The sequence below is a fragment of the Trichomycterus rosablanca genome (assembly GCF_030014385.1).
Source record: "Trichomycterus rosablanca isolate fTriRos1 chromosome 5 unlocalized genomic scaffold, fTriRos1.hap1 SUPER_5_unloc_1, whole genome shotgun sequence".
Lineage (NCBI taxonomy): Eukaryota > Metazoa > Chordata > Actinopteri > Siluriformes > Trichomycteridae > Trichomycterus > Trichomycterus rosablanca.
Genome location: NW_026946943.1, coordinates 324,961 through 340,228, shown reverse-complemented (window position 1 = coordinate 340,228; position 15,268 = coordinate 324,961).

The following is a 15,268-nucleotide window of genomic DNA, read 5'->3' as shown; positions in this document are numbered from 1 at the left end:
TCGCTTAGATTCACCGCTTAGGCACATCGCTTAGATTTGCCGCTTAGACACATCGCTTAGATTCACCGCTTAGGCACATCGCTTAGATCCACCGCTTAGATTAACCACTTAGAAACATCGCATAGATTCACCGCTTAGGCACACCGCTTAGATTCACCGCTTAGGAACATCGCTTAGATCCACCGCTTAGGCACATTGCTTAGATTCACTGCTTAGGAACATCGCTTAGATTCACCGCTTAGGCACATCGCTTAATTTCACTGCTTAGGCACTCCGCTTAGATTCACCGCTTAGGAACATCGCTTAGATTCACCGCTTAGGCACATCGCTTAGATTTGCCGCTTAGACACATCGCTTAGATTCACCGCTTAGGCACATCGCTTAGATCCACCGCTTAGATTCACCACTTAGAAACATCGCATAGATTCACCGCTTAGGCACACCGCTTAGATTCACCGCTTAGGAACATCGCTTAGATCCACCGCTTAGGCACATTGCTTAGATTCACTGCTTAGGAACATCGCTTAGATTCACCGCTTAGGCACATCGCTTAATTTCACTGCTTAGGCACTCCGCTTAGATTCACCGCTTAGGCACATCGCTTAGATTCACCACTTAGAAACATCGCATAGATTCACCGCTTAGGCACATCGCTTAATTTCACCGCTTAGGCACACCGCTTAGATTCACTGCTTAGGAACATCGCTTAGATTCACCGCTTAGGCACATCGCTTAATTTCACTGCTTAGGCACTCCGCTTAGATTCACCGCTTAGGCACATCGCTTAGATTTACCACTTAGGCACATCGCTTAGATTCACCGCTTAGACACACCGCTTAGGCACACCGCTTAGGCACACCGCTTAGATTCACCGCTTAGGCACATCGCTTAGATTCACCGGTTAGGCACACCGCTTAGATTCACCGCTTAGGCACATCGCTTAGATTCACCGCTTAGACACATCGCTTAGATTCACCGCTTACGCACATCGCTTAGATTCACCGCTCAGGCACATCGCTTAGATTCACCGCTTAGACACATCGCTTAGATCCACCGCTTAGACACATCGCTTAGATTCACCGCTTAGGCACATCGCTTAGATTCACCGCTCAGGCACATCGCTTAGATTCAGTGCTTAGACACATCGCTTAGATTCATCGCTCAGGCACATCGCTTAGATTCAGGCACAACGCTTAGATTCACCGCTTAGACAAATTGCTTAGATTCACCGCTTAGACACATCGCTTAGATTCACCGTTTAGGCACACCGCTTAGATTCACCACTTAGGTTCACCGCTTAGATTCACCGCTTAAATTCACCGCTTAGACACATCGCTTAGATTCACCGCTCAGACACATCGCTTAGATTCACCACTTAGACACATCGCTTAGATTCACCACTTAGACACACCGCATAGATTCACCGCTCAGACACGTCGCTTAGATTCACCGCTTAGACACATTGCTTAGATTCACCGCTTAGGCACATCGCTTAGATTCACCGCTTAGGCACACCGCTTAGATTCACCGCTCAGACACATCGCTTAGATTCACCGCTTAGGCACATCGCTTAGATTCACCGCTTGGGCACACCGCTTAGATTCACCGCTTAGACACATCGCTTAGATTCACCGCTCAGGCACATCGCTTAGATTCACCGCTTAGGCACATCGCTTAGATTCACCGCTAAGGCACATCGCTTAGATTCACCGCTTAGGCACATCGCTTAGATTCACCGCTCAGGCACACCGCTTAGATTCACCGCTTAGACACATCGCTTAGATTCACCGCTTAGGCACATTGCTTAGATTCACCGCTTAGACACATCGTTTAGATTCACCGCTCAGGCACATCGCTTAGATTCACCGTTTAGGCACATCGCTCAGATTCACCGCTTAGACACATCGCTTAGATTCAACGCTTAGGCACATCGCTTAGATTCACCGCTTAGATTCACCGCTTAGATTCACCGCTTAGGCACACCGCTTAGATTCAGGCACACCGCTTAGATTCACCGCTCAGGCACATCGCTCAGATTCACCGCTTAGGCACATCGCTTAGATTCACCGCTTAGACACATCGCTTAGATTCACCGCTTAGGCACACCGCTTAGACACATCGCTTAGATTCTCCGCTTAGACACATCGCTTAGATTCACCGCTTAGACACATCGCTTAGATTCACCGCTTAGGCACATCGCTTAGATTCACCGCTTAGACACATCGCTTAGATTCACCGCTTAGGCACATCGCTTAGATTCACCGCTTAGACACATCGCTTAGATTCAACGCTTAGGCACATCGCTTAGATTCACCGCTTAGGCACATCGCTTAGATTCACCGCTTAGACACATCGCTTAGATTCACCGCTTAGACACATCGCTTAGATTCTCCGCTTAGACACATCGCTTAGATTCACCGCTTAGACACATCGCTTAGATTCACTGCTTAGACACATCGCTTAGATTCACCGCTTAGGCACATCGCTTAGATTCACCGCTTAGGCACATCGCTTAGATTCACCGCTTAGACACATCGCTTAGATTCACCGCTTAGGCACATCGCTTAGATTCACCGCTTAGACACATCGCTTAGATTCACCGCTTAGGCACATCGCTTAGATTCACCGCTTAGACACATCGCTTAGATTCACCGCTTAGACACATCGCTTAGATTCACTGCTTAGACACATCGCTTAGATTCACCGCTTAGGCACATCGCTCAGATTCACCGCTTAGGCACATCGCTTAGATTCACTGCTTAGACACATCGCTTAGATTCAACGCTTAGGCACATCGCTTAGATTTACCGCTTAGATTCACCGCTTAGATTCAGGCACACCGCTTAGATTCACCGCTCAGGCACATCGCTCAGATTCACCGCTTAGGCACATCGCTTAGATTCACCGCTTAGACACATCGCTTAGATTCACCGCTTAGGCACACCGCTTAGACACATCGCTTAGATTCTCCGCTTAGACACATCGCTTAGATTCACCGCTTAGACACATCGCTTAGATTCACCGCTTAGGCACATCGCTTAGATTCACCGCTTAGACACATCGCTTAGATTCACCGCTTAGGCACATCGCTTAGATTCACCGCTTAGACACATCGCTTAGATTCAACGCTTAGGCACATCGCTTCGATTCACCGCTTAGATTCACCGCTTAGATTCACCGCTTAGGCACACCGCTTAGATTCAGGCACACCGCTTAGATTCACCGCTCAGGCACATCGCTCAGATTCACCGCTTAGGCACATCGCTTAGATTCACCGCTTAGACACATCGCTTAGATTCACCGCTTAGGCACACCGCTTAGACACATCGCTTAGATTCTCCGCTTAGACACATCGCTTAGATTCACCGCTTAGACACATCGCTTAGATTCACTGCTTAGACACATCGCTTAGATTCACCGCTTAGGCACATCGCTTAGATTCACTGCTTAGACACATCGCTTAGATTCACCGCTTAGGCACATCGCTTAGATTCACCGCTTAGACACATCGCTTAGATTCACCGCTTAGGCACATCGCTTAGATTCACCGCTTAGACACATCGCTTAGATTCACCGCTTAGGCACATCGCTTAGATTCACCGCTTAGACACATCGCTTAGATTCACCGCTTTGACACAACGCTTAGATTCACCGCTTAGGCACACCGCTTAGACACATCGCTTAGATTCTCCGCTTAGACACATCGCTTAGATTCACCGCTTAGACACATCGCTTAGATTCACCGCTTAGGCACATCGCTTAGATTCACCGCTTAGACACATCGCTTAGATTCACCGCTTAGGCACATCGCTTAGATTCACCGCTTAGACACATCGCTTAGATTCACCGCTTTGACACAACGCTTAGATTCACCGCTTAGACACATCGCTTAGATTCACCGCTTTGACACAACGCTTAGATTCACCGCTTAGACACATCGCTTAGATTCACCGCTTTGACACATCGCTTAGATTCACTGCTTAGGCACATCGCTTAGATTCACTGCTTAGACACATCGCTTAGATTCAACGCTTAGGCACATCGCTTAGATTTACCGCTTAGATTCACCGCTTAGATTCATCGCTTAGATTCACCGCTTAGATTCACCGCTTAGGCACACCGCTTAGATTCAGGCACACCGCTTAGATTCACCGCTCAGGCACATCGCTCAGATTCACCGCTTAGGCACATCGCTTAGATTCACCGCTTAGACACATCGCTTAGATTCACCGCTTAGGCACACCGCTTAGACACATCGCTTAGGCACTTTGCTTAGATTCACCGCTTAGACACATCGCTTAGATTCACCGCTTACGCACATCGCTTAGATTCACCGCTCAGGCACATCGCTTAGATTCACCGCTTAGACACATCGCTTAGATTCACCGCTCAGGCACACCGCTTAGACACATCGCTTAGATCCACCGCTTAGACACATCGCTTAGATTTACCGCTTAGGCACATCGCTTAGATTCACCGCTCAGACACATCGCTTAGATTCACCACTTAGACACATCGCTTAGATTCACCGCTTAGGCACACCGCACAGATTCACCGCTCAGACACGTCGCTTAGATTCACCGCTCAGACACATCGCTTAGATTCACTGCTTAGACACATCGCTTAGATTCACTGCTTAGGCACATCGCTTAGATTCACCGCTTAGACACATCGCTTAGATTCACCGCTTAGGCACATCGCTTAGATTCACCGCTTATGCACATCGCTTAGATTCACCAATTAGGCACATCGCTTAGATTCACCGCTTAGATTCACCGCTTAGGCACATCGCTTAGATTCAACGCTTAGGCACATCGCTTAGATTCACCGCTGAGGCACACCGCTTAGATTTACCGCTTTGGCACATCGCTTACATTCGCCGCTTAGACACATTGCTTAGGCACACCGCTTAGGCACATCGCTTAGATTCACCGCTTAGGCACACTGTTTAGATTCACCGCTTAGGCACATCGCTTACATTCACCGCTTAGGCACATCGCTTAGATTCACCGCTTAGGCACACCGCTTAGGCACATCGCTTAGATTCACCGCTTAGGCACACTGTTTAGATTCACCGCATAGGCACACCGCTTAGATTCACCGCTTAGGCACATCGCTTAGATTCACCGCTTAGGCACATCGCTTAGATTCACCGCTTAGGCACATCGCTTAGATTCACCACTTAGGCACATCGCTTAGATTCACCGCTTAGATTCACCGCTTAGGCACATCGCTTAGATTCAACGCTTAGGCACATCGCTTAGATTCACAGCTGAGGCACACCGCTTAGATTTACCGCTTTGGCACATCGCTTACATTCGCCGCTTAGACACACTGTTTAGATTCACCGCTTAGGCACACTGTTTAGATTCACCGCATAGGCACACCGCTTAGATTCACCGCTTAGGCACATCGCTTAGATTCACCGCATAGGCACACCGCTTAGATTCACCGCTTAGAAACATCGCTTAGATTCACCGCTTAGGCACATCGCTTAGATTCACCGCTTAGATTCACCGCTTAGGCACATCGCTTAGAGTCACCTCTTAGGCACATCGCTTAGATTCACCGCTTAGGAACATCGCTTAGATTCACCGCTTAGGCACATCGCTTAGATTCACAGCTTAGGCACATCGCTTAGATTCACCGTTTAGATTCACCGCTTAGGCACATCGCTTAGAATCACCGCTTAGGCACATCGCTTAGATTCACTGCTTAGGCACATCGCTTAGAATCACCGCTTAGGCACATCGCTTAGATTCACCGCTTAGGCACATCGCTTAGATTCACCGCTTAGGCACATCGCTTAGATTCACCGTTTAGATTCACCGCTTAGGCACATCGCTTAGAATCACCGCTTAGGCACATCGCTTAGATTCACCGCTTAGGCACATCGCTTAGAATCACCGCTTAGGCACATCGCTTAGATTCACCGCTTAGGAACATCGCTTAGATTCACCGCTTAGGCACATCGCTTAGATTTGCCGCTTAGACACATCGCTTACATTCACCGCTTAGGCACATCGCTTAGATCCACCGATTAGACACATCGCTTAGATTCACCGCTTAGACACATCGCTTAGATTCACCGCTTAGGCACATCGCTTAGATTCACCGCTCAGGCACATCGCTTAGATTCACTGCTTAGACACATCGCTTAGATTCATCGCTCAGGCACATCGCTTAGATTCAGGCACAACGCTTAGATTCACTGCTTAGACACATTGCTTAGATTCACCGCTTAGACACATCGCTTAGATTCACCGTTTAGGCACACCGCTTAGATTCACCACTTAGATTCACCGCTTAGATTCACCGCTTAAATTCACCGCTTAGGCACATCGCTTAGATTTACCGCTTAGGAACATCGCTTAGATTCACCGCTTAGGCACATCGCTTAGATTTGCCGCTTAGACACATCGCTTACATTCACCGCTTAGGCACATCGCTTAGATCCACCGATTAGACACATCGCTTAGATTCACCGCTTAGACACATCGCTTAGATTCACCGCTTAGGCACATCGCTTAGATTCACCGCTCAGGCACATCGCTTAGATTCACTGCTTAGACACATCGCTTAGATTCATCGCTCAGGCACATCGCTTAGATTCAGGCCCAACGCTTAGATTCACCGCTTAGACACATTGCTTAGATTCACCGCTTAGACACATCGCTTAGATTCACCGTTTAGGCACACCGCTTAGATTCACCACTTAGATTCACCGCTTAGATTCACCGCTTAAATTCACCGCTTAGACACATCGCTTAGATTCACCGCTCAGACACATCGCTTAGATTCACCACTTAGACACATCGCTTAGATTCACCGCTTAGGCACACCGCATAGATTCACCGCTCAGACACGTCGCTTAGATTCACCGCTTAGACACATCGCTTAGATTCACTGCTTAGACACATCGCTTAGATTCTCTGCTTAGGCACACCGCTTAGATTCACCGCTTAGACACATCGCTTAGATTCACCGCTTAGGCACATCGCTTAGATTCACCGCTTAGGCACATTGCTTAGATTCACCGCTTGGGCACATCGCTTAGATTCACCGCTTAGACACATCGCTTAGATTCACCGCTTAGGCACATCGCTTAGATTCACCGCTTATGCACATCGCTTAGATTCACCACTTAGGCACATCGCTTAGATTCACCGCTTAGATTCACCGCTTAGGCACATCGCTTAGATTCAACGCTTAGGCACATCGCTTAGATTCACCGCTGAGGCACACCGCTTAGATTTACTGCTTTGGCACATCGCTTACATTCGCCGCTTAGACACATTGCTTAGGCACACCGCTTAGGCACACCGCTTAGGCACACAGCTTAGGCACATCGCTTAGATTCACCGCTTAGGCACACTGTTTAGATTCACCGCTTAGGCACATCGCTTAGATTCACCGCATAGGCACACCGCTTAGATTCACCGCTTAGGCACATCGCTTAGATTCACCGCTTAGATTCACCGCTTAGGCACATCGCTTAGAGTCACCGCTTAGGCACATCGCTTAGATTCACACCGCTTAGGCACATCGCTTAGATTCACCGCTTAGGCACATTGCTTAGATTCACTGCTTAGATTCACCGCTTAGGCACATCGCTTAGATTCACCGCTTAGGAACATCGCTTAGATTCACCGCTTATGCACATCGCTTAGGTTCACCGCTTAGGAACATCGCTTAGAGTCACCGCTTAGGCACATCGCTTAGATTTACCGCTTAGGAACATCGCTTAGATTCACCGCTTAGGCACATCGCTTAGATTTGCCGCTTAGACACATCGCTTAGATTCACCGCTTAGGCACATCGCTTAGATCCACCGCTTAGATTCACCACTTAGAAACATCGCATAGATTCACCGCTTAGGCACATCGCTTAATTTCACCGCTTAGGCACACCGCTTAGATTCACCGCTTAGGAACATCGCTTAGATCCACCGCTTAGATTCACTGCTTAGGAACATCGCTTAGATTCACCGCTTAGGCACATCGCTTAGATTCACCGCTTAGGAACATCGCTTAGATTCACCGCTTATGCACATCGCTTAGGTTCACCGCTTAGGAACATCGCTTAGAGTCACCACTTAGGCACATCGCTTAGATTTACCGCTTAGGAACATCGCTTAGATTCACCGCTTAGGCACATCGCTTAGATTTGCCGCTTAGACACATCGCTTAGATTCACCGCTTAGGCACATCGCTTAGATCCACCGCTTAGATTCACCACTTAGAAACATCGCATAGATTCACCGCTTAGGCACACCGCTTAGATTCACCGCTTAGGAACATCGCTTAGATCCACCGCTTAGGCACATTGCTTAGATTCACTGCTTAGGAACATCGCTTAGATTCACCGCTTAGACACATCGCTTAATTTCACTGCTTAGGCACTCCGCTTAGATTCACCGCTTAGGAACATCGCTTAGATTCACCGCTTAGGCACATCGCTTAGATTTGCCGCTTAGACACATCGCTTAGATTCACCGCTTAGGCACATCGCTTAGATCCACCGCTTAGATTCACCACTTAGAAACATCGCATAGATTCACCGCTTAGGCACACCGCTTAGATTCACCGCTTAGGAACATCGCTTAGATCCACCGCTTAGGCACATTGCTTAGATTCACTGCTTAGGAACATCGCTTAGATTCACCGCTTAGGCACATCGCTTAATTTCACTGCTTAGGCACTCCGCTTAGATTCACCGCTTAGGCACATCGCTTAGATTCACCACTTAGAAACATCGCATAGATTCACCGCTTAGGCACATCGCTTAATTTCACCGCTTAGGCACACCGCTTAGATTCACTGCTTAGGAACATCGCTTAGATTCACCGCTTAGGCACATCGCTTAATTTCACTGCTTAGGCACTCCGCTTAGATTCACCGCTTAGGCACATCGCTTAGATTTACCACTTAGGCACATCGCTTAGATTAACCGCTTAGACACACCGCTTAGGCACACCGCTTAGGCACACCGCTTAGATTCACCGCTTAGGCACATCGCTTAGATTCACCGGTTAGGCACACCGCTTAGATTCACCGCTTAGGCACATCGCTTAGATTCACCGCTTAGACACATCGCTTAGATTCACCGCTTACGCACATCGCTTAGATTCACCGCTCAGGCACATCGCTTAGATTCACCGCTTAGACACATCGCTTAGATCCACCGCTTAGACACATCGCTTAGATTCACCGCTTAGGCACATCGCTTAGATTCACCGCTCAGGCACATCGCTTAGATTCAGTGCTTAGACACATCGCTTAGATTCATCGCTCAGGCACATCGCTTAGATTCAGGCACAACGCTTAGATTCACCGCTTAGACAAATTGCTTAGATTCACCGCTTAGACACATCGCTTAGATTCACCGTTTAGGCACACCGCTTAGATTCACCACTTAGGTTCACCGCTTAGATTCACCGCTTAAATTCACCGCTTAGACACATCGCTTAGATTCACCGCTCAGACACATCGCTTAGATTCACCACTTAGACACATCGCTTAGATTCACCACTTAGACACACCGCATAGATTCACCGCTCAGACACGTCGCTTAGATTCACCGCTTAGACACATTGCTTAGATTCACCGCTTAGGCACATCGCTTAGATTCACCGCTTAGGCACACCGCTTAGATTCACCGCTCAGACACATCGCTTAGATTCACCGCTTAGGCACATCGCTTAGATTCACCGCTTGGGCACACCGCTTAGATTCACCGCTTAGACACATCGCTTAGATTCACCGCTCAGGCACATCGCTTAGATTCACCGCTTAGGCACATCGCTTAGATTCACCGCTAAGGCACATCGCTTAGATTCACCGCTTAGGCACATCGCTTAGATTCACCGCTCAGGCACACCGCTTAGATTCACCGCTTAGACACATCGCTTAGATTCACCGCTTAGGCACATTGCTTAGATTCACCGCTTAGACACATCGTTTAGATTCACCGCTCAGGCACATCGCTTAGATTCACCGTTTAGGCACATCGCTCAGATTCACCGCTTAGACACATCGCTTAGATTCAACGCTTAGGCACATCGCTTAGATTCACCGCTTAGATTCACCGCTTAGATTCACCGCTTAGGCACACCGCTTAGATTCAGGCACACCGCTTAGATTCACCGCTCAGGCACATCGCTCAGATTCACCGCTTAGGCACATCGCTTAGATTCACCGCTTAGACACATCGCTTAGATTCACCGCTTAGGCACACCGCTTAGACACATCGCTTAGATTCACTGCTTAGGCACATCACTTAGATTCACCGCTTAGATTCACCGCTTAGATTCACCGCGTAGGCACATCGCTTAGATTCACTGCTTAGGCACATTGCTTAGATCAGCCTTTCTCAACCGGGGTGCCGTCTGGCTTCGTCAGGGGTGCCGTCATAAATATTCTGATGTTACTGATATTAAAAATAAAATACATTTAAAATACAAAAAAAAGTCAACTTATCCATGAAAATGTAGACCATTAGCCGCCTCAAACATCAAAATTTGTCTCACATGCCCCTTTCCCCATGCTACAATGTCAACGCGTGTTGCATGCGTTGCCTATAGTGATGAGTCGTTCGCGAACGATCCGATTCTATTGAACGGCTCTTTAAAATGAACAAAATGAACAGAGTCGCGCCTCTGTGAGCCGTTAAAATAAATATTTATATTTCTATGCAGTTCTTATCGGCTGTAATTCAACCATTCCGCTTTCATAAGTAGAGGGAATTAATCATTCATAATAAGAGCTGCTTATTGTCAAAATTCAAATCACTTTCAGTATCGCGAAGAGAGCAAGCGACACATCGCTTAGATTCACCGCTCAGGCACATCACTTAGATTCACCGCTCAGGCACACCGCTTAGATTCACCGCTTAGGCACACCGCTTAGATTCACCGCTTAGGCACATCGCTTAGATTCACCGCTTAGGCACGCCGCTTAGATTTACCGCTTAGGCACATCGCTTAGATTCACCGCTTAGGCTCACCGCTTAGGCACACCGCTTAGATTCACCGCTCAGGCACATCGCTTAGATTCACCGCTTAGGCACACCGCTTAGATTCACCGATTCGGCACATCGCTTAGATTCACCGCTTCGGCACATCGCTTAGATTCACTGCTCAGGCACATCACTTAGATCCACCGTTTAGGCACACCGCTTAGATTCACCGCTTAGGCTCATCGCTTAGATTTACTGCTTAGGCACACCTCTTAGATTTACTGCCTAGATTCTTCGCTTAGATTCACCGCTTAGGCACATCGCTTAGATTCTTTGCCTAGATTCATCGCTTAGATTCACCGCTTAGGCACATCGCTTAGATTCACCGCTTAGACACATCGCTTAGATTCACCGCTTAGGCACACCGCTTAGATTTACTGCTTAGGCACACCGCTTAGATTCTTTGCCTAGATTCATCGCTTAGATTCACCGCTTAGGCACATCGCTTAGATTCACCGCTTAGGCACATCGCTTAGATTCTTTGCCTAGATTCATCGCTTAGATTCACCGCTTAGGCACACCGCTTAGATTTACTGCTTAGGCACATCGCTTAGATTCACTGCCTAGATTCATCGCTTAGATTCACTGCTTAGGCACATCGCTTAGATTCACCGCTTTGGCACATCGCTTAGATTCACCGCTTAGGCACATCGCTTAGATTCACCGCTTAGGCACATCGCTTAGATTCACCGCTTAGGCACATCGCTTAGATTCACCGCTTAGGCACATCGCTTAGATTCACCGCTTAGGCACATCGCTTAGATGTGGACAATGATGGTTTTAATGCTTTTATCAAGCTTTTGGACCCCACATACACCATTCCAAGCAGGAAAGCTTTGAAAGAAAAACTGGATCAAAAATACAAGATTACCAAAGAAAATGCAATAGCTGAGATAGGGACAGTGTCTGCTGTCAGTCTAACAGCTGACATGTGGACATCCATAAACATGGATGCTTACCTTGCTGTGACATGTCACTTCATTACAGATGAGGCCAAGCTGTCAACTATTCTTTTAGGGGTAACAAAATTTCCCAAAACCCACACAAAGAAGTCTCTTGCACAAACTCCAGAACTTGAAGACATTCGCAATAGAGCAAGGAGAATTGTAGGGCAGTTTATATCAAGCACTACAGCTAAAGAAAAATTGTGTGAGATTTAGGATCAGATGGGCAGGCCAAAACTCAAGCTCATTCAGGAGGTAGACACTCGATGGAACAGTACTTATAACATGCTTCAAAGACTTTATGATCAACGGGAACCACTGGCAGCAGCTCTCACCAGTCTAAATACTGATCTTGTGACTTTTTCATCAGAGGAGTATGAAACAATCAATCAGTGTATCCAAGTACTCTGGCCAGTGCATCAAGCTACAGTGGAATTATCTGAAGAGAAAAGTCATTCCTCTAGTGAAGATGCTAAAACACCATAGTGTCACACAATGTGTGGCAATCAAACATCACATTGGTGCAAAACTGGCCAACAACATTAAAAATAATGTAAATGACAAATTTTCTGTCATAGAGAAGATGACTGCCCTGTCTTTAGCCACATTGCTGGACCCTAGATACAAGGAACTAGGTTTCTGTCATGTAAGCAATGCTCATGCAGCAGTGGAAAGGCTAACCAGAGAATGTGCCAGCTACATTGTGCCTGCAATGTTACAGGAATCTGTCCCAACAGTGCCGCCACCACCAAACGCCCCAGACGTGCTGCAGGATAGGAATCTTTGGGGCCTGCTTGATAGTCATATAGATGCAGAGCAGCGAGCTCCCAGTGCAACTGCAAGTGCTATTGTAGAGGTGCAGAGGTAAAGTATATGTATTGCTGATTATCTGCTGCTGAAATACAATACTGTATTTACTGTATTTTCCTACTCTTAATGTAGGTATTTAAGAGATGCACACCTGCCAAGGTCAGAAGACCCTCTGAGATACTGGGCTGCACACAAGCCAGTTTATCCACATCTTTTTCAGGTTGTTGTACAATACCTCTGCACCCCAGCCTCGTCTGTGCCATGTGAGAGAGTTTTCTCAAAGGCTGGTGAAATAGTGAACCAAAGAAGAAACAGGCTAAAACCTAACACTGTGGAGAAACTTTTATTCCTAAATAAAAATTTGTCAGCATAACTGTTCATTTGGGCTTACTTGCTCCTCTTCTGTTTTATGTTCTGTTCCCAGTTAACCACAAGCACAATCCCTTAAATTTCACAGTCACTATACCAAAGCACAATGTTTCATCAGATCATATTTTCAAACTTTGTAGACTATGTTCATATTCCTTATATACCCCTCATATTCCATATATAATCATGGTTACATGATTCACATATGAGTGGTTACTTTGTTGCTAATGTATGACTTATATTTATTTTCCGTTGGCCTTATACATTCTATAATCAATAATGACAACATTCAAGAATTTGTTGCAGCACTTTAATAATTAAACATGATTTTCAGCGGATCGGAACAGACAGTAGTTGAACTGTAAAATCACACACAGGGTTAACACGCTTCACAGTGTTCAGCTGCAGGCTGCAATCATTTCTTCTAGCCACCAGATGTCACTTTTCTTTGATGTAGGATTTCAACGCTCCAATGCGTCGAATCTTTTTCAGCACAATCAGGAAGAAGCAGCTAAAGCTTCAATTGGGCTTCATTCACCTATCACTACTAAACAGGCTAACAAAACAAACAAACCAAAACAAGGTAAACTGACAAACAAACAGACAGACAGACAGAAGAGCTACTAATCAGGGAGCTAGTAACAGATCAGAACTAAGACAAACAGACCGAGTTACTGGGAAAATAATCTCCAACACTGTTCTCCAGCTCTTCCCTTAAATAGGGGAGCTGGAGCTGATTAGTGGCAGAGGACCAATGAAAAAAGGGGCGTTGGCTCAGGACTGAGCGTGCTCTTGTGGAGGTGGGCGTGGCACACACAGTTCCTCAGAGCACAGGGGCTCAAGACAATAACAGTAATGCTGAAATAATGTGTTTTCAAGAGACATGTTGGGATGAAGAATGTGCTAAAAAATATAAGCCACAGTGGGATGGAAATATTTATTTTAATAATGGACATAAGAAACAAAGAGGGGTGCAATTCTAAACCGGAGAAATACATGTGAAAAAGAAAAGGTTATTTTCAGTGATGGGGAAGGAAAAAGCATAGCTGTGCATATGGAAAAAGATGGAAGGAAATTAATACTGTATAATATACATGCACCGAATGAGGAAAAAGAAAAAGCTGATTTCTTTAAAAGGATTATGGTAAATTTGTCTACATGGGAAAATGTGTTTTTATTGGGAGATTTCAACACAGTATTAAGCAAGCTAGATGTTAATGAAATGGCATTTAGAACAGATAAAGGAAGGGAACAATTAAAAACTCTAATGGAAAAGTATGGTTTGATAGAAGTATGGAGATTAAGAAATGAACAGAAAAGGGAGTACTCAAGAGAACAAAATGTTCAAGCGACAATAAAACAAAGTAGAATAGACTTGCTTTTGTGTACTAAAGAGATGGAGGAGAAAATAAGAGAGATCTACTATAAAAGAACAACTTTTAGTGATCACAACTATTTAATCTGGAAAATAGACTTTACAGAGGTGGAAAAGGGCCCAGGAGTGTGGGATTTAAACTCAGCATTTTTAAAAGATAAATTATACAACGGACTAGTAAAAGACATGATAATATGACAATTTATATAATGTAGATAAAACAATTTGGTGGGACAATTTAAAGTTTGATATTAAAAAGTTGTCAATTAAACATTGTCAATTAGTGCAGAAAATAAAGAAAAATACGGAAAATGAAGTGAGAAGAGAACTAGAAAAGGAGCTTAGAAACCTTGAGAACAATAGAAGTACAGGAAGTATACAGTAGAAAAGGTAAAAGCATTGCAAGATAAAATGAAAACCATTAAAGAAGAAAAATGCAGAGGTTTAATGATAAGGAGTAAAGTCAGATATGCAGTAGAAGGTGAAAGAAGTACTAAATTATTTTATGCATTAGAAAAAAGTAGGCAAGCTGCAGCTACAATCAAGGAAGTGCAAAATATTACAGGGGAAACTAAAAAAGGAACAAAAGAAGTTTTAAATGCTATTAAACATTTTTATGAGGACCTGTTTAGAGGAAGAGGTATTGATAGAACAGCAGAACAGAAACTACTGGATCAAATTAAAACTAAAGTCTCCAAGGAAGACAACGAGGAGTGTGATAATGAGATATCAGAAGATGAAATTTTAACTGCAA